The following is a 19,606-nucleotide window of genomic DNA, read 5'->3' as shown; positions in this document are numbered from 1 at the left end:
GTCATGCTGCAAGAAGAGAACGCGGAATAAGACACAGAATAGCAGTCATTTTTGCGAAAATACAACCTGTCACACTTCGAATTCACTCTAAACTGTTGTAACAAAGAAATCAAACATGCAAATATTTTTTGAAGGTTAGAACTTATTTTTGCCTCTTTGTAACAGCCCTGAGATAAGAGGGCCTGGTCTGGTAACCTGGCACTAAGACTCTGGAATTCTCAAAAGGTGGCTTCCAGTTCTGAGTTCTCTAGAAGGCACCACCTCCCCACCAGTGGGAAAGGCCAGGGGAGTGCACGTCACTCTCTTTCTAAGTGCACAGCCCTGAAGTAGCACACATCACTGCAGCTCCCCACCAGCAGGACAACACTTAGTCACATGTCATACCAAGCTGCATAAAAGATGGAATGCCTTGTCCTTACCTGGACAGCCATGTGTCTAACTTGAACCTAGCGACTGATCTATAAACAAAGGTAGGAATGGGTGTCGTTAAATAACTAGTAGTTTTTCCCACAAACAATATAATCCAGTTCTTGTTTCAAGCTGTAAATCTAGTGCTGTTGGAAGCATAGACGAGAGGGACAGTGGTGGCAAGTGTAGAAGGAGATGCCCACTGTCAGGGGGCAATTGCAAAAGTCCAGGAAACATTTGGTGGTGGCTTGGGCAAGATGGTAACTGTAGAGCTTGGGCTTAGATTTTAGGATTGAGTAACTAGAAATGCATTGGTACAATTACTGAAAAGGAGAACAGATTTTCTTATAGGATGGAACTGAAATCTAGGTTTTATTTTCTCCCCAGTGAATATTTTGATGATTCTTTGGCATCTAAGTGGAAATGGCCAGTTTGAGAGTTGGCTAGATTGGTCAAATCATGGACAGCATTTTAAACTTGGGATCATTAGAATGTTAGTGCTTTTAGTTAATATACTGAAAACTGTAAACTTGCCTTGGGAAACTCAGGATATTGGAAAATCCTTGAAAAAGAAAAGAATGAAGCGAAGTGCAGAGCAGCAAAGCCGCTGGTGGTTTAAGGACGGCAGGAAGTCATCTGGGAGGCAGAAACCACAAATGGGTGAAAAAGGAAAAGAAGACAGATGCTGCAAAGCCCTTTCCCCTTTTCTCTTACTAGAGAATTAGGTGTGCTCATTAGGTAAATAATGCAATGATATTTTTTGGTTAAAGAACTAGAAAATTCTTGATTACATTTATCCTCTTGTTTTTGTGTTTCCACCTCCCTGTTTTCCCCCAGTTCTCTGTATAAATACCTTCTTGTCAAATATCTTTATTAATTATTTAGATATAGTTTCTAAATATCTCAGAGAGGATTACACTAAATACTCAGTGTAAATTAGTCTCTCCCACAGAATCTATTTGTTTTATAAGATTTATCACAGTTTTTAATTTGTCCCAATTTGTCTATTTATCATGCAAAATGTCTAGCCCCACCTAGAACGTAATGTTTGTGCTTTGCACAAAATAGGAGCTCTTCACAAATTTGATTCCTGACCATTAAGTGTTGTAGGGCTCTTTCTATGTAAATGTCTCTCTAAGAACAGTGCTGGGTATTTAACACAAGGAAGGGTCTCTGCCCAAGGGGAGTGAGAACATGTGACTCAGTCTGAGGCCCTAGGCCTTCAGGCCAAAACGGTTTTCCCTCCGGTCTGCAGTGAATTTTTTTTGTGGAACACCTCCCTTTGCTGTCTCTTCACCATTTGAGTCATAGCATTTGAAGAACCGTGATTAGAGAAAAGGACTGTGGAAAAGGGGCCAAAACCCCATCCGTCCTGCTTTTAGTGTTATTTTTAAGCTTGACAGTCATCTAGTGGTAATAAAATTGACCAAAAAAAGACAATTCCAACTCCTTTCAAAAGGAATCCTGGGAGCTTTATAAAGACTACGCCAACTCCTGAAGCCACTGGGCCTTGGAGCAGAGCCATAGCTCGGACTGTAATCTGTGCATTACCTGTCTGTATCTTTGGGTGATCTACTTTTTTAATCTATGGCTCTAGGAAATGGATGTTGAGAATTCAGACATTCTATGTAGAAGCTGAATATAGTTTGAGTTGTGAAATAACATGCAAGTGTAAAAAGCTCAGCAATCCTAACGAATAAAGATGGTTAACACCACAGCTTAGCTGTCTTAGTGTCTAATAGAAATTTAGTGACATATGTGAGGTCACAAGACTACTGAGTAGGAGCATTGGAAAGTAGGGTTCCAGCTCTGTTAGGGTACAAGAAACATATGTGGCCTTCATATTATATTAATTTGCTTAGGTGGCAAGTGGCCATATTCTTAAGAGAGCCTTCTTTTTCACTCCAAATTTCTCAGTTTTACTGGATTTGAGAGAGAGAGGAGCATGTCCTGAGGAATCATTGCTGTGCGAGATGCCTCTTTGTGACAGATGGGATTTAGATATGAGCGGGAGAGAACGATGGATTTTCAAGGTGCTGCAGGTGTAAAAAGGCAAGTTCAGGTTATGGTTCCCAGGAAGTGTGGCTTGTTCCCTACCTGCCACTGCAGTGGTGGCAGCAGTCAACCTAACAGGCTGGACTCTGTCACAAGGACAATAACCACATGCACTGAATTCTTCTAAGAGTCATGTCTTTTCCCTTCGTGTTTTAATAATGTTGGTACTAAAAGTACAAATCTTAATAATTAATAAACAACATGAACTCAGCTTGTTTCATGCACTGGTTTGACATAAGCCATGGCAGGACTTCTGTAGCCCTATTTTTATTTTCTCTGAAGAAATAATTGCTTACAATGACTGCTTTGAAATTTTACTTTAGGATACTCCTAAATCCATGTCTCACAAATTGAAAAGATTCACACACATACAGACTATAATGAAATAAGACCGGGTACTAGCAGACTTAATTTTTCTTTAGACATTTCTTTCATTTTTCAGATTTCATCAAGATTTACATGCTTTCCTCTCCTGAAGTGAACTCTCTGTCTCTCTTCACAAATCAAGTGTGTGAAGAATGGGATTCACTGCAACTTGCCTAAAGTGTAATAAAATTGACCCAAAGAAAGCTAAAAGTTCACTTTTGTAAAATATGAATAATGCTACAGAAGAGAATAAAATCCATCCTGGCTCTCCTTACAAATGCCCCTAAAAGAATTTATTACTCAAGTAAATGACTAGTCTAGTGGGATGCAGTTTTCTAGGCTAAGATGTAAAATATCCTAAGAACATTTATTACCGGTTGGCAGTACCTGAACTTTTTCAAAGGATAGCTCGGCAAAGCAGACATATCACGTTAGGAAAAATAGTTTCTATTAAATTTGGAGGATAATATATAAAAAGGATTAACCTATTTGAATTATCATTTATATTTTACCTGATCTACTTCATATACTCTGAGAATTTATGAGTAGAGTCTAGTTAAATATACACCAACAATGGCATTAGACTGAGAATGATATGCATTTGGTTATGCTGTTTTAGTTCTCTCTTAGAAATGCTGTTTAATGATGACTCTTTCCAGAAAGCTTTTTGACAATACTACAAATCTTTTCAGATACAGTTTCATAATAAATATGGCTTAGATTACTATTTGTTCACTGTTGGCAGCTCTCAAAGAAAAGAGCAAATCTGCATGATTCAAACCTTTAAAATATTTACACTAAATGTAGGAGCTGTTCCTAACTTAGCTCAGTCATTGTTTCCATTTTTCATTTCACTTTGTCTATATACTTATAGACTTCATATTGCATATGTGAAAATACATGTATAAAGTTAGTATTTGATATGTTGTGAATGTCAGTGAGGGAGGCATTTACTAAATATAGATGTATTTAAGTAAGTTACATGAATGTTTCATGCTGCATCTATACAGGTAAATTTTTTTCCCCATGCCACAAAGTCTTTATTTTTATTTATTTATTTTTTGGTGTATATATATATATATTTTATTGAAGTATAGTCAGTTTATGGTGTTATGTCAATTTCTGGGGTACAGCATAATGCTTCAGTCATATATGAACATACATATATTCATTTTCATATTCTTTTTCACCATAAGTTTCTACAAGATATTGAATATAGTTCCCTGTGCTATACAGTATAAACTTGTTGTTTATCTATTTTGTATATACTAGTATCTGCAAATCTTGAACTCTCAATTTATCCCTTCCCCCTCCTTCTCCCCTGGTAACAATAAGTTTGTTTTCTATGCCTGTGAATCTGTTTTTAATAAGTTTAAAATTATAGTTGCACTCAATTAAACATGATTGAAATATTAAAAAGAAGTTGTATCTATTTTGTACATTACAATTAACTGTTTGGTTGAGTGCACTTTCATTTTAAAAATATATGTTTATAATATTTTAAAGCCAAAAAATTAGATAGCAGTAAACTAAATTAATCCTTTTAATTAAAATATGCAAAAACTGATGCCAAGTTTGACCAGCACACGATGAATATCTAGATGCATTTTAAAAACTCATTTAAAGAAACATAGGCTATTTTGTAACCAAGTTGTTCGGAATAGTCACATTGACCAAATAGATCAACAATTTGTTCATCTGTATCATTTCCATTTTTGTTACAGAGAGATAAAACCATGAAACAAATGGAGAAGGATCAGGAGATTAATACAATTTGAGCTATTTTGTGAAGTTGCTTTAAAATAAGTATTGAAAATCTACAGAAATATATGTAGTGGCCAGTAATAAAATTATTATTTGGACTAAATGATCCAGAATTTAAATCATATCCACAAAGTGAGTCATTTTTACATTTTCTTTTCATATGAATTCTTGAGTTAATTTTTCTTATGTTTTTCTGCTTAACTTTAGACTTAGGTGAATAGCTTCTATTTCTTTAAAAGATGTATTTTTTTTTAAGTGTAGAGTAGAGACAAATAAATCTTTTTAGCTCATAAGTCAAATGGAAGGTTAATAATTATTAATCTACACACAACAATTATAAATTCATAAGAATCTGATATATGTCCAAGTACAGGATGTGTTTAAGACACAATTTTGAAAAAAATGTAAATGTCTGGTAAAAGGGTCAATAAAAGAGTCTTTAAAACAATGAGATAATTTTTAGCAATGCCTTTAAAATATTAGATCTATTATTGGAAAGGTGCATATGAACATTCCAAACAATATTGGCAGGAATCTATATATTTTGGTAGAAAGGATTAAAATAGATGAATTTGTATAGCTTTCTTTCTCTATATACTTAGGCAAGTTATTTAAGCCTCAGATTTTCAGTCTGTTAAGTTGGGGTAATAATACCTACTTAATGGAGCTATCGCATGGAGTAGGAAAATCAGGCATATAATATTCTTTGTGTAATGTCTACATATAGGAAATTATATCGTAACCATTATGATGATGAAAGTTTATAGTCATGTCCATATTTTTAAAAAATGTGTTTGGTAATCTTAGTTAAGAACCTTTAAAGTGTTCCTTTCTGAAATGGGCTTGAGGTGGCAGCTAATTTGTTTTTCTCTTCTTCATCTAAACATTTTCTCTTCCTTTTCTCTCTCTTTTACTGTAAGTATAAACATTTTTGTATATTTAGAATGATACCTGGTCAAATTTGTAACTTAGAATTCATGTCCTTTTCTCTTCTGAAGCATATTATATTGTTATTTTACACAGCAGCTTCCTTAATTCATTCAAAAAATATATATTGAACATTGAACGTGTTTCAGCCATTGGGTGCATTGTTATAGCAGTGAAAAAGAAAAGATCCTTCACTCATCTTCCTTTATATATTTTTTCTTCCTTTTAGAATGCTGCTTACTCACCCAAAATGGCTGTTTGGATATAGAACTTTTAAGGACTATAATTTACAAATTATGTTGATTTTTTTTCTTCCTCATCTTAAGACATAGTGCATCAATATGAAAAAATAGTACATCAATAAATGCAAAAAAACCCACAGTAGATATATTTCTAAAAAATAATTTGGTTCCAAACCCCTCCAGTTCTGTTCTCAAAGAATACTTTTTGAGTGAGGTTAAGACATAGGTGGCTAAGGCCATCACCCCAGGATGGGTGGTTGCTCACCAGCTAATTACCTACGTGGCAAGAATGGGAATTTGGAGGCTCTGTGTCCAGCCTTGTCATAGGTAAACAAGGTGGGCATCTATGAGTCTTACTAAGTCACATGAGGAAGGGTGATTCTTTGCAGTGAACCACTTCCTGGAACACAAAAGGCTGGGGGACTTTTTAACCATCACTTTTTCCCAAGAGCTCAGGATTCAGGTAAAATTCAACATTGTCAGGGATAGCCAATGGTGATAAAAATAAACGTATAAATACCGTGAATGCAAGCAATGGTGGTGTCCAGAAGAAGCAGTGAAGTCTCTATAAAAATTATACTTCTGTCCTAAAAACGTGGTATATTCCAGATGTAATAGCAGAGCCCAGATGACACTGTTCTGCTAAAAAGCTGCAGTGTAGACGAAGCAGGTAATACTTGAGAGGGAATTTCTTCAACATATTTATGAGCACATGGAAAAAGTCTCTAGAGTTAAACCAAACTTAACCAAAACATGAAACCAAAACAAATAAACAACCCCAAAACAAACAAACAAACAAAAACAGTCAGGAGATTTGCAAATGTGTTTACTTTATGCAGCACTCCTGGAAATGAAAGCCAGTAAAAAAAATGGGTTATTACTACAAATGTGACTTCATTTTTACAAATAGTTTGGGAAAATGACCTGTGGAATTCCATGACCTATGGAAGTATAGGTTACAGTCACATAGAAATAAACTTACCCCTTAAATGAAACATATTGAGATTTTGATCAAGAGGAAAAAAAAGACTAAATATTCCATCTTGGCGTGACTTCAGGTAAAATGGAAAGACTGAGATAGTACAATCAATAGATGGTATAATTCTATTAATTTAAAGCCATGATGATCTCTATTACTGACATTTTTACAATAAACATGTTTTACTTTTAATATTAGGAAAAAACACCCATTATGTAAACAGATATTTGAGATATCTGAAAAAGTTAATTTTCCCTACTTACTTGAGAAAATGACTATGTGAAAAATGGTGCATACTACTACTTTTTTGTGGTTAAAACAAGAACTCGATAATACATAAAAAGCTTCAGGCTAGTACTAGGGAGATACTACCTTTAAGGAAGGATGAAAGATTTAAGTTTCTAAATAAATTAGGAGTAATCAAGAACTGGTAAATGTTTTAAGGCCCCAACTGTAACCAGAGTCCTTTTTAACATTTCCACAGAGGTTCCAAACCTCCTACTTCAGTAATTAAAATCTACTTTTCCTACAACACTTGCATTCAACATTAATGTTAAAACTATACAATCAAATATTACCCTTGAGTGTTTGTATAGTTGCCATTATTGCAATACTTAGAAAATCAAATGTAAAGGTACTTACATAATTTAAATGCATGTACTAAAAAGAAAGTAGTGACTATGCTGAAGTAATTTCTCTCATCTTTATTGAAAATTCAGTTTTTAGCTAAATTATGGGGTAAATTAAATTGTATTTCAAAGATTTGGGTCCAAAAGTACAAAAAAAAGAGTGGATTCAGATTTCTAGTTAATCAACTTATAAATATCCTCATAAATTTAATCAAATTTAAATGATTTCTAACAACTAAAATGCTTCCTAATACCATTTGTGTGACATTTATTGTTTGTATGACAAATGGTATTTTTTCCCCATGTTTACTAACTAATGTTTCTCAGACTTGCTACCACAGACAAACAGAGGTCTGTGGACATATTTTTAGGTCTCACAAGTTCTCTACTAGAATTTTTATTTTAATTTTATATTTTCACTTTAATTATAACTTTGTATAAGCATATCCTGTATCATTTATATGCCCAAGTACAGGTCCGTTATTTCATGTCATAGTTGCTTTTGGGTTTATGATTTCATTGGCCCCAGGTAGTAGTTTAATGATGACAAATTAATAAAAATGAGATAGAAAGGTAACATACACGATATATTTGTTACACATGAAGTCCAATTACATTTGCAGGACATTGCAGAAACAAAGGTTTGGTAGCACTTATATGTGAGAAAAAAGAGAAATTGAATCATTGCATGGCTTAAGGTTGACTGGGCTTGTGAAACTGAAGAGAAATTTTTACCAGAGGAATCATGTATTCAAATTGAAGTCAGAAATTTACTGTTAGTAACGCATGATCCATTACTTTACATTTATGAGGTTAATTTTAATTTTATGGGTTTTGGAATTGTTCTTGTACTTAATTTTTAAATTTCCTTTGGTTTTGTAATTATAAATTCCAAGAATAACTTGGAGTTTATCCCAAGATTTATATTTTTAAAGTATTTAATTAATACCACAAAGTAGTTTAAATTGATAAGAGATCACTGAGGATTTTTTTTTTTTTTGAAGTAAAAAAGGGCCTATACATCCTTCAAGCTTGAGAAACTGTTCCATGAATCGTATAGCTTCTCTCACTTTTGTATTTGCAGGGTAAAGAGAAAAAGACAAAATTCACTAAATTAGAAAAATTCTTTGCAAGTATATGGTTAAAATTATTTGTTAACACTGTATCCTTCATTCAGCACATTTTTATGAACTCCTGCTAACCCACTATTTGCCACTCAAGATATTTATTACAACTTGATAGAAAACAAAGCAACCCCCCCCCACATTCTCTCACATAAACACTAAAGAAAGAGAAGAAAATGTTCATTTTCAGCCAAACATTTCACTGCCTCAAAAAGGCAAGTAATTTGCTGTCAAACAGGACTTATTTTCCACTCCTGGAAATTTTTTCTCTAATGAAGCCATAACCAAGGAAAAATAAATTTATCCCTTTAAAGTATTTTAATTTGTTGCCATGACAACAAGGTAGACGATTTCTCTTCCCTCCCTATTAAACATGTGACATTTATTAAACACACAACAGTAACAGCATCAAACATTTTGCTCCATGCTGGAGATGCAAAATGGAACAGACCACGGCTTTTCCTGCTGGAATTTGCAGTTTGGGTGCTGAGGAGAATCTTACAGTAAGTATTAGGACTTAAATTGCTTATTTCACATGTTCTGACAGTTGGTTAAATGTTAGCTCTCTGCTCATTATTTTCAGTTAATTTTGTGGTATTTCAGAAAGATACATACATATATACACACATACATATGTAAAGATATATTTTTTTTAAATTTTATTCTACGGTGTAGTTAATAGAAAAAAAAATTGCCATTAAGCAACAAGCAGCTAGATTTTCTGAAGTGAGGATATAGCGAATACTTCTAAAAGATCAGACATTTAACTAAAAAGGATGACTCTAAGACTATAATAAAAAATAAATTATAAAATAAAAGTTCCCAACCACTCCCATTCTGCACTAGCTCAAGGGGAAAGAAAAAAAAAAAAAACTGAAAGAAAAGGCATTGTCTCCAATGACTCTTTTGTGCTCCCCTCTATTTATTGATAAAGTGCCATGTACACAAGTCCAAAATCCTACAGCCTCCTTTTCTCCTGTTAACCTTCCTTGTTTTTAAAAGAGTATCCTATTTCATCTTATTATTCTTGAGCAGAAACCATTTCCTTGAAATACTATTATTACAATCAAAGTTACTTGCACTTCCTCCTGTTCCTACAATTTCCTAGATGCCTAATTGAAAGTCATCTTATTTGGGAAATTATTCAATATGATCTTCCTTCCTGATGTATAAACGGTCAAACCATCTTAAATGTTGGAGCTTAGATTGGGCAGTGGGTGGATAATAGTCTTGAATAAGTTCTCCTCCTTGTCGTACTTCCTTATAAGGACTGTCTTCTGTATTTTATTATACTTTTTTTTTGCTAATAATATACAATTTAATGGAAAGTTTCATCTATAGGCTTAACATCCTACTACTAGAATTAGAATTGTTGAGGTCTTCAATAGAATTTCAAATCAAATGAATTGTGACTTATTTATAACTATGTTTCACTTTTTATTACCCTGGTTAGGATCTCAGAAGTAAATTATAAATGCAAATTTACTACCTCTTTAGTCCTTTATGCAATCACCTAAAATATTAACTCTTTCTTGTCTTTATCTTAGTTTGAGGTGGCTCTTTCCCTTTCATTTGACTTAATTTATGTATATATGTTATTGCATGCATATAAGCTGAAATTTATTGAACATGTAGTTTAAGGTTTAATAAATAAATACAATAGCAAAGCTTTTTTTGATATCTCAGATAGATTTTGTTCTATTAAAATGCATTATTTAGTTGAAAAGTGCCTCCTAAAAATTGTAGTATTTAAAGGCTTAGCACTATACAAAGTGAAATTCCTTTCTCCAAGTTTAGAGTTTTGGAAGAGAAAAAAAAACATATAATTTTCAAAGTTATTTACCAAATTGACAGAATGTGTTACTCTAATGAATAAAAATACCAATTCATATTTCTTCCTATAAATGCAACATCTGCTTTGAATTATAATCACTCTGCGGAGGTAAATATGCAAGGAAAATATCTTAAGTGATGTAAAAAGCTGGCTTCCATGTTGCCTAGTTCCAAAATAGGTCTAAACACCAATTCAAGTGGAAAAGAACAATATTGAGAACTTTGAGGCTACAAAGTCAGTTTTTTTGGTAAAGTATTAACTCCATGTGTAAGGAATTAGATTAAAATATTGACAAAAATGAACAAGATCAAGGATTCAAGATATTTTTCTCATCATATATTGAGCTATGATGGTTCCTCTCAGTTAAAAGTTTCCAAGCTATATGGCAAGCCTTATAACTTTCACAAAAATAGAGATGATCTTTTCCATTTATTTAAACCTCAGACATCTTTCCAGGCAGTGTTATGTAGTGAACAGTGCTTCAATATGCAGATCAATATTATCTCATAAAATAACAGACCCCATTTACTGAGCATTTAATGCCTTGTGCCCGACAATACATTAAAGATATTTCATGTAACGTTTCCTCCACCCTCAGAAGCAAGTGGTTTCAACTCTGTCAGCCTCACTGAAATTTCCCTCGTTGCTTTTAAGTACACTGAGCTGAAATGATGCTAATTAAAGGTGATACAGTTAGTGATTGACAGGGATTCAGACCCAGTCCAATATTTCCACCATCACAAATTCCTTAGGAAACAAACAAAAAGTAAAAAACAATTGGGCGGAGGCTTCCTACCTTTCCATGGCCATAGGCTTTTGGTCTGGTCTTGCAGACCTCACATATTCTTCATCTTCCAACCGGGAATAATATTGTTTGATTCCTAAGATCAGTGTAGATAGCCTCCCCAAAAATCTGTGGGTCCTTTAATATTCAAAAGTATTTTTTTCATTCATTACTTATAATTTATGTCGAAATTAAACTTGTGCCTCAGTAGTTTTCAAAACATGATCTGAGGCACCTTGGAGGATCCTGAGACCCTTTCAATGGGTCTAGGAAGTCCTCGCTTTTTTCAAATACTTCTGTAAAAGGCTGGATCTTCTTCATATACTTCCACCAAAGCAACATATCTCAAGAAATTGAGTGCAGAAGTGGTGGAAAATTCAACTGTGGAAACCAGACATTTAGAGAGATTCACAAAAGTATAAAACAACACCATTCTCACTAAATTTATTTTTTTCTTTGGAGAATAAGTATTTGTCATCAAAAGATGCTATTTTTATTAACACTTATGTGTATGTTATTATTTAAAAATTATTAGTAAGTGTTTTTTAAATTTCTCAGTTTTAATTTCTAACACAGCAATATCAATAAACAAAACCCACATAAATGAAAAATCTTGGGGTCCTTATTAAAATTAATACTGTAAAAATTCCTGGGAGAGAGAGAAGTTTGAAGTCCACTGTTGTAAATATTTATGAGACTTTTAATTTTCTCATATTACTATTTGATATTATATAGTTACTATTTACTTAAAGCTTAACTTCTTGAAAATGGAAGTAATGCTGTTTCTTTTATTTGTCATGTGTGTAGTGTCATAACTGGTTCTTCTAAAATATTTGGAGATTGTTGATTGGTAGAGGTTAATTAATTTATCTTTATCTTTATACAGATAGTTAAACCTAGGACAAATTCAAACTCAGATTTTCAGTGTTATTTGGAATCAGAGAGAGAAAATAAATCTGTCTCCAAAACTGGAGGAGTTCATATTTTAGCAATGGAAAATTATTTCCCCTTGTTAGGGGAAGATTCCAGCTCCCTCCTGGTTAGTGCCCCATTTGCTTTGCAACCGCAAAACAGGACATAAAAATATGTCTTAGGAAGGAGAAAAGATTTTCTTCTTTTTGAAGTTGAAATTTGTTTCAAAACAGTTTTTAAATATACACACTTAAGTACTAGCTGAAAGAAACCAATTAACTTAAATTTATTGTAAGTATAGAGGTAAATAAAATGGAATTTAATTTTACAAAGTATATATAGGCTTTCCAATGGCTTGGAAAGTCACCTCTGTCTTTTAAGATCTTGGATTCTTATTTTTCTCTCTGTGTATGTATTTCCATCTCGTTTCTGTATAGGGCTGCCTCATACCAGCAGGTGGCAAATCAAAGCATCCCCAGAATGGGAATCTCAGAAACAGATAGGATGTACACAGCTTTACAGGTCAATCAGGCATAGCTAAGTGACTCAGCATCACATTTCCTCCTTTCCAGACTCCCCAGAGAAGGAATCCAATTGTGTTATCCACTCTTTATACAGTTATCTGAGCTTGTGGTGGTGGTATATTTGGGTTGGGACTGGTGATGTGGTTTCACAGGGAATATAAGGTTAACTTTATGTCCTTTATGAAGGAGAGGAAAAGAGACAATATTTGGGAAAGTCTCTAGCTTTAGGACTTCAAATAATTAAATCCTTCAGAAGATGTTAGACCTTTAGATAAAGTGATAGAAAATCCTTCCTGATTTATTAAAAATCTTTTCCAAAATTATGTAAACCTTTGCTTCAATGGTTTTAGTATTAGTTGTCATGAATCTTCCGGGAGTTTTGATCAAAAATAAAAATGTTATTAGAGCTACAGAAGCAAGTCATATATAATACCTAAATGGCAGTTTTAGTTGGTTGCCCTCAAAAATAACATTACAATTCCACATAGATAAGTTTATTGGTTTAAGAATGAGATAAATAGGCCTATGTTTGCAACATTTTAAAATATAACTGCGTACTTATATGTTGAATCTTTCCAAAATATATTTTATGAATTTGGTCTATCTAAAATGTAAAGAAATATTAAAATACTGATTTTTATATAATGTATAATGTGGGGATAAAATGTTATAATTTAAAAATAAGCTCTTAGTACCATTTTAACATGCTTTTAGAGGAAAGATGTTATTCAGAAAACACAAGGATTTGCAGTCAGCCCTAGGTCAACAGGCACAAAGCCTGATTTGTTTTCTTGTAAGTTTTCTGTCCAGAAGTTATGTAATGGCTAAAAAGGAGCTCAGAGGGAGACTCTAAAACAAATAATTCTAGTACCACAGATTGAGACTGCAGCTTTCCCTAAGAGTTCATGAGTCTATAATGTGCAATAAAAATAAAACTAACAAATTTTGTTCAATGAGCAAATCTTGCAATAATGAGAAGTCAACATAAGTTGTTATATATTTTATTATTCTAAAATATTTATGAAGTAAAATATCTAAGTCCCTATCATATTCAAGTTATTAAATATGCAATTGAATACAAAATACATTGAACATAGATCCTATTCACTATTTAAAAATCTAGTTTAATATGGAAAAAGAATATAGGAACTACACAGTATATAGCACATAATTATAATAATTCTTGTATCTTTCTCTTGTATCTTTCTCACAATAAGTAGCAATGGTCACTGTGTGATATATTTTTATAGCTGATATATTTTTACAGTATGAGCTAGGAAGGGGAAGACTTGGGCACGCCCACTTTCCCTTTGTGGGAGAAGTTGCAGGGAGGCCGAGCAAATGATCAAAACTAACTAGGTCTGGGAAGGTAGGATCACCCATTGTGTTCATCACCGGTACCCTTCCAAAGCAGATGGGCACAAGGTTGAACTTAGCGCTGGGTTAGAGAATCCTAAGGAATGTAAACATTTGAGTTATTTTTTAACAATTCAACTTTTATTAAGGAAAACAGTTTTAATGTTTCTGAAAAAAGGAAAAGATACACTTTAAAAGCTATTACTAGATATTAAAGGGGGAAAAAAAAAACAACTGTGTGGAAGAGGCTGAGAATCGAGCTGGGATATGAAAGGAAAGGAGGTTAGCTAATGGAACTGATTAAACTTTACTTGGATGAAGAAATGGTAGGAAGAATTTTTTTCCAAGTATGTGATGCTTGATCTAAGATCTGAAAATATCTTATGATAAGGTTTAACTTGCCAAAGTAGGTTGAGTAGGGTGAAGTTCACTTTGTAAAACCATTTGCTCTGAGCCTGGATGAATAAAAGACTTTTCTCCCATTTTCTTTGAATCTTTCATGCATGTTCCTGGGTTCCCCATATTTTTCAGTTCTGGATATCACCACCTTCTCTTTGTGCCTCGTCTCCATCCTTCATGATCAATACTCAGCTATTGGTAGACATGAAGTTAAAGCACCTGATCTCAGTGATAGAAAAGGAGCTGAGGAGTTTGTGGAGACTTCTGCCTAAGAAGCCACTCAGAAAAGTCACTGCCATGCATGATGAGTGCTGGAGATCCCAGATCACACCCTTGTCATGAGAGCTTCCCTGGAGTGCAGGGAGACCCCAGTCTCGGGTAAGTTGAGGTGGTGGGTGATGCCCAACTCTCCAAAATGGGCTTTACTTTCCACGCCTGGCTTGGAAGTGAGCTAGCACGAGGGTCCACCATAAAGGACCTTCCAAGGAAGAGGAGAAACCAGCAAAGCTTTTAATGACACACACATGCTGATGAGCCAGAAACTTAAAAAGAGTCCCAAATATAAAAATAAATTATTTGCACTGATAATTATTCTTTCCTCTACTACCTAATTTTTTTTCCTAGACTAGGTTTCTATTTTAATCCCCAACTTTCCAGGCTGATTTAGTTTAGTAAACCCAGGACTTCTTTTTTACTCCCCAGTGCAAAGTTGTTATGTTCAAGGGACTTACATAGTTCCAAAGGCAGGGGGACAAGGGATGGAGTGAAACAGCACCACCCACACTGCCCCCTGCTGCACAAGCACTGCTTTTACATCAGCCTGGACCTCTGGACACTGATAGTTTGGCTTTTGAAGTTCAAAGGCATAGTCTTGCAGACATGTTTAATGACTTCCCTGTCATACCCAGACCCAAGACCAAAGAAATCACTTAGTATTTCAAAAGCATTATTCTATGACATGTGTTTTAATAACTAGTGAGAGCAAGTAATCATCCCACACAGCACCTATTTTTCAAAACAATTTTGACTTTTTCCACCTGCTTCCTCCAGATCATCTTTGGAATAATTTTCTAAAAATCCATTATGACTGATCTCTTAGAAAAATGAGTCTTGTGAACTTTTTTTCTTGCTAAGTCATACAATAAGAAGATGTGAATTTGGTTAGAGGCAGACTTTAGGGTACAGCAAAATGTTTTGCCAATTTTTTACCATTTCTTTTATTAGATTTGGGGAAGTTTGGGGCTTCTCCCACCCTGCAGAGCTGGGTGGCTTTCTGTGTGTGCCAGTGAGCTGTCTGTAGAAGCTTGCTTTCACTGTCCACGGGAGCACAGCTGGGGAGGTGGGTGAGGGGGTGCCCATGGCCAGGTTGGGGAGGTCTGCAGGCAAAGTGTCCCCAGCTGCCCCAGGGCCGGCTTCCCATTAGAGTCCTCTCAGCAGTTAGTAAGACCCAGGGCCTTTGATCAAGAGTGAGTCCTGGTTGCAGTGCTTCAGGTTTGGGTGTGCATAAAAATAGTGGGCCTCACGGGCAGTGTCCCACACGGCTGAAGAAGTCACGACTCCCCATCTCTCACTCTCCCCACAGGAGGAACGGCAGTCTAAGTGGGTCTCTCTTGGCATTGACGTCTTCTGCCTTGGGGAAGCGTGAAGAAGTGAAACTGTCCTTACACTATTTAATACGTCTAATTCAGATTTTATGCTCCAGTGGTGAGCTAGATCTTCTCCACCAGACTCCTGGGTCCCCACAAAGGTATCCTTGTCCATGGGGATTGTCAAAACCCATGTTCTATGGCAGTTGGTGTGGGACAAGGGGGGAATGATGGCAGAAAACTCTTCTGTCACTCTGCTGATGTTCCTCCATGAATCAGTCTTTGATGTTTTATCATCCCTCAATTGCAATTGCACATAAAAAATTAATAGTTCCAGTTAGATTATAATATGCAGTTTTTTTTACTATAGATTATATTATTTATCATCTAAAATATCCTGTCAAATGTGTTTTTCTCCTCTATTTTATGTCTTAGTGAAAGTATCCATCCTGAACTCAGCTACCAACTATAATAAATAAACTAGGAGTCGTTCTACAATCTCCCCCTTTCTTCAGTAGTCCATGCAAATTTGATGCCCTAAATAGTTCTTAAAGTCAGTCTCCATTTTTCTTTCCTACACTGGCTGTCTCGGGTAAGCTCTCATTGTTTCTTGCCTGGATTGCAGATTCAACATCTCAATTTTTCCTCTTTCTTCATGTCTCAATAACTTCAAACTTGTCTTACTGCCTGCAGCAGGCTGTTTCAACTGAACATACTGCTTAATCCCTAAGATAAGCTTTTTAAAACCTATTGATGGCTCTCTCTTCCTCCTTTCACCATGCATCTTCATGAAGTGGTTACAGGTGTGCTTAGGTAATTACATCTTCCCCTCTCCGGGCCACAGCAAGGGGACCCCGACTTATGCATTGTCCCTGGCCAGGGGCAGCTGCATGCTTACCTTGGTTCAACAGGTGAGCATGCTCATTTACCATGGATCACTGGGTGCATAAATGTGGAAAACACTAAACCAGAAAACTCAAAGTCCTTTCAGTGACATACAGGACCTACCATGCAAAGCTGTACTATATAATGCTTTTGTGAACATTTTTAAAAGCATATCCCTGAGCCCCAAATAGATGTTACCTCAAGTAGATAGCAGGCCAACCTGACAGTATCTTAGTGCTTAAAAGAAAAATTGTTCCTCTGGGACAGATGCAGCCCTGAGTCAGATTGCAGGAATTGGGCCAGTTTCCCAAACTGTGTAACAATGCCTTCCTTTGAGGCATTTTCATGTTGTTTCACAAGTTATGCTTTTACTTCTCCTGTCATTACTGATTTGAATAACCCTCCCTATTCTCTTTCCTTTAATAACTTTTAATTACCTGTACACTTTCAACTCAAGTGTACCTGGAACCTGTAACTTTGCTTCCAACAAATTTATTGTGTACCATGATTACAGCCACTATTACACCGTTTTCTGTATATTTAGTGTTTGCCTTTTCCAATGGACTAAAACTCCATAAAGTTTGATTACTTCTCAACCCAGAAATTGACTCCTGGGTATCTACCGGAGAGAAATAAAAACATATCCACACGAAGACTTGCACACAATGTTCTTATTGACACTATTCATAACAGCCCATGAGTGAAAATAACCTGTTTGTCCATCAGCTTGTGGAATGGATAGACAAAATGTGTTATAACCATACAGCAGACTACTAGTCCACTGTAAAAGGACCAACCATGTATACATGCTATGATATGGATGAACATTATGCACAGTGAAAGAAGTCAGATATAAGAAATCATATTGTATTATTCCATTTATGTTAAGTGTCTAGAAAAGGCAAATCTTTGAAGGTAGAAAGTAGATTGGTGATTGACTGGGATGGAGGAGAGGGAAATTAACAGTAAATATGCATAAAGGATTACTGGAGTGATGGAAAATCTAAACCTAATTTATTTCGATGGTTGAATAACTTGGTAAATTTACTAAAGTATCATTGAATTATACACTTGAAATGGATCAATCACACAATATGTAAAATATTCCTCAATAAAGTTATTTTTAAAAACTTAGATTACTTCTTTATTCAGCTTTGTAATTTTAACTACCAACCCAAGAACTGGCCCACATAAATTTTTTCATGCCTTCAGTTCTATGAAGTATTCAGCTTTTCCTCCAAGTTTTTCTAGTTATTACTTCTTCATTTCTAATTAGAATATAGAAGCTTTATCTCCAATTGGTAAATTTCTGGTTGATATCAATAAAGTCACCCACGATTCCAGTCTAGTTCCATAAAATATTTTGTTAAGTGTTCGGTACGCATTTTGCATTTGCCATAGTATGTTCTGCTGAAAATGAATTATCTGAGATGATTCCTGAAACAGGAAGTTCTATAACGAAATAGAAGTTTGCAAAATTGCCTGATATTGCAATTTTGATCCTAAAGAGAGTCATAATAAAGGCTAGCAATTATATAGTATTACCTATGATAATGCTACATTTTAAAAAAAAAGCCAAATTTGTAGTGGTTTGCAATAATAAACATGTATTTTTCACTCACAGCTCTAAGGGTCAGCTGGACATAGGTCTAGTCACTTCAGGCATCATGCTTTCTGGGACCTGAGTGAAGGGGCAAAATCTACCCAAGGCAAGCTCTTTTCATGGCGAATGACTGGGAGGGGATGCTGCGCTAAACCACACAGGCACTTACGAAACCTCTTCTTGGATGTGGTATATGTCATGCCCATGAATCAGAGCCTAAAATTAGTGGTGTGAGGAAATGTATTTATCCATGGTGAAATCATAGCAAGGAAGGGAATTGAAGAAAGACCTGTGACCTTGGTAAGCAGAATTTTCTTAACTTATAAATGGAATTCACTCTCCCTTTTTTTCACAACAAATTTAGAATCCCAGATTCATGGATCATATTTTGGGAAAATGATAATATGTAATTGTAATTCTCAGCTCTGACTACATATTAACTCCATATGGGATGGTTTAAAAAAATATTGCAGTCCAAGCTCAACCTAGACCAATTGAAACAGATTTTTTGAGGGTTGGGGTCCAGGTATTGGTACTTCAAATTTTCCTTCATTTGATCCATAGATGTATATGAAGGGATTAAGAACTATTGCTGTAGAGAAATGGACTATGGCAGAATATTTTACATATTCTTTGTAAGAACACTTCTAAATAGACTTTAGTATTTATTTTTATGTCCCTTACCTTAAGTCCACTTTACTTCAGGCGTATTTTAAACTTTAGCTTCTTTGTTACAGAAAGACAGTTTTTCTTGAAGTTTAGAGATGGGCTTTACTCTAGTCTTGCAGCCTTACCAGGATTCTAAATTCCATTTTCCTTGGGATGAATCTGTAGAGAACAGCAGATTATAAATCTCTTTGTGTGATTTTTAGTGCCCTCTCTTTCTCTGGTATATTCTTATACAGAAGGGAGAATATATTTTGAGTCACAGATACATTATGATTAACTATTATGTCTCCCAGGAGGAACAGAATGCACAATATGGTCTCAATGTTCTATATTTGCATATTTTTAAAAATGCATAGCCAAGAATTGCAACATTGTTTCAGATATGCCACAGGATATTAAATCTTCTTGGCCTCAAACATTTTGGTCACCCCATAGGAGACTCTTGTTTTTACCACAAAAATAAGCGTCTGTTATTTGGTTTGAGTTGTATTTATTGCTTTTTCAATTAGTTTTCAAATACTTTGAATGTAAAACATTACTTAATAACCTACATTTAATGA

At 34.8% G+C, this 19,606-nt stretch overlaps 1 long non-coding RNA gene across 1 annotated transcript in view; it reads left to right on the top strand.

Moving 5' to 3' along the window:
* Nucleotides 1–17,905, top strand: part of LOC141579777 (uncharacterized) — a 46,274-nt gene extending 28,369 nt beyond the window's left edge. The window contains exons 3-4 of the long non-coding RNA XR_012511746.1: nucleotides 14,436–14,681; nucleotides 15,886–17,905. This is a non-coding gene — a long non-coding RNA (uncharacterized LOC141579777). The remainder of the gene's footprint in view (nucleotides 1–14,435; nucleotides 14,682–15,885) is intronic.
* The last annotated feature ends 1,701 nt before the right edge of the window (nucleotides 17,906–19,606 follow it).

Source organism: Camelus bactrianus, chromosome 14, assembly GCF_048773025.1.
Source record: "Camelus bactrianus isolate YW-2024 breed Bactrian camel chromosome 14, ASM4877302v1, whole genome shotgun sequence".
Lineage (NCBI taxonomy): Eukaryota > Metazoa > Chordata > Mammalia > Artiodactyla > Camelidae > Camelus > Camelus bactrianus.
This window is presented reverse-complemented; position numbering and strand designations above follow the sequence as displayed.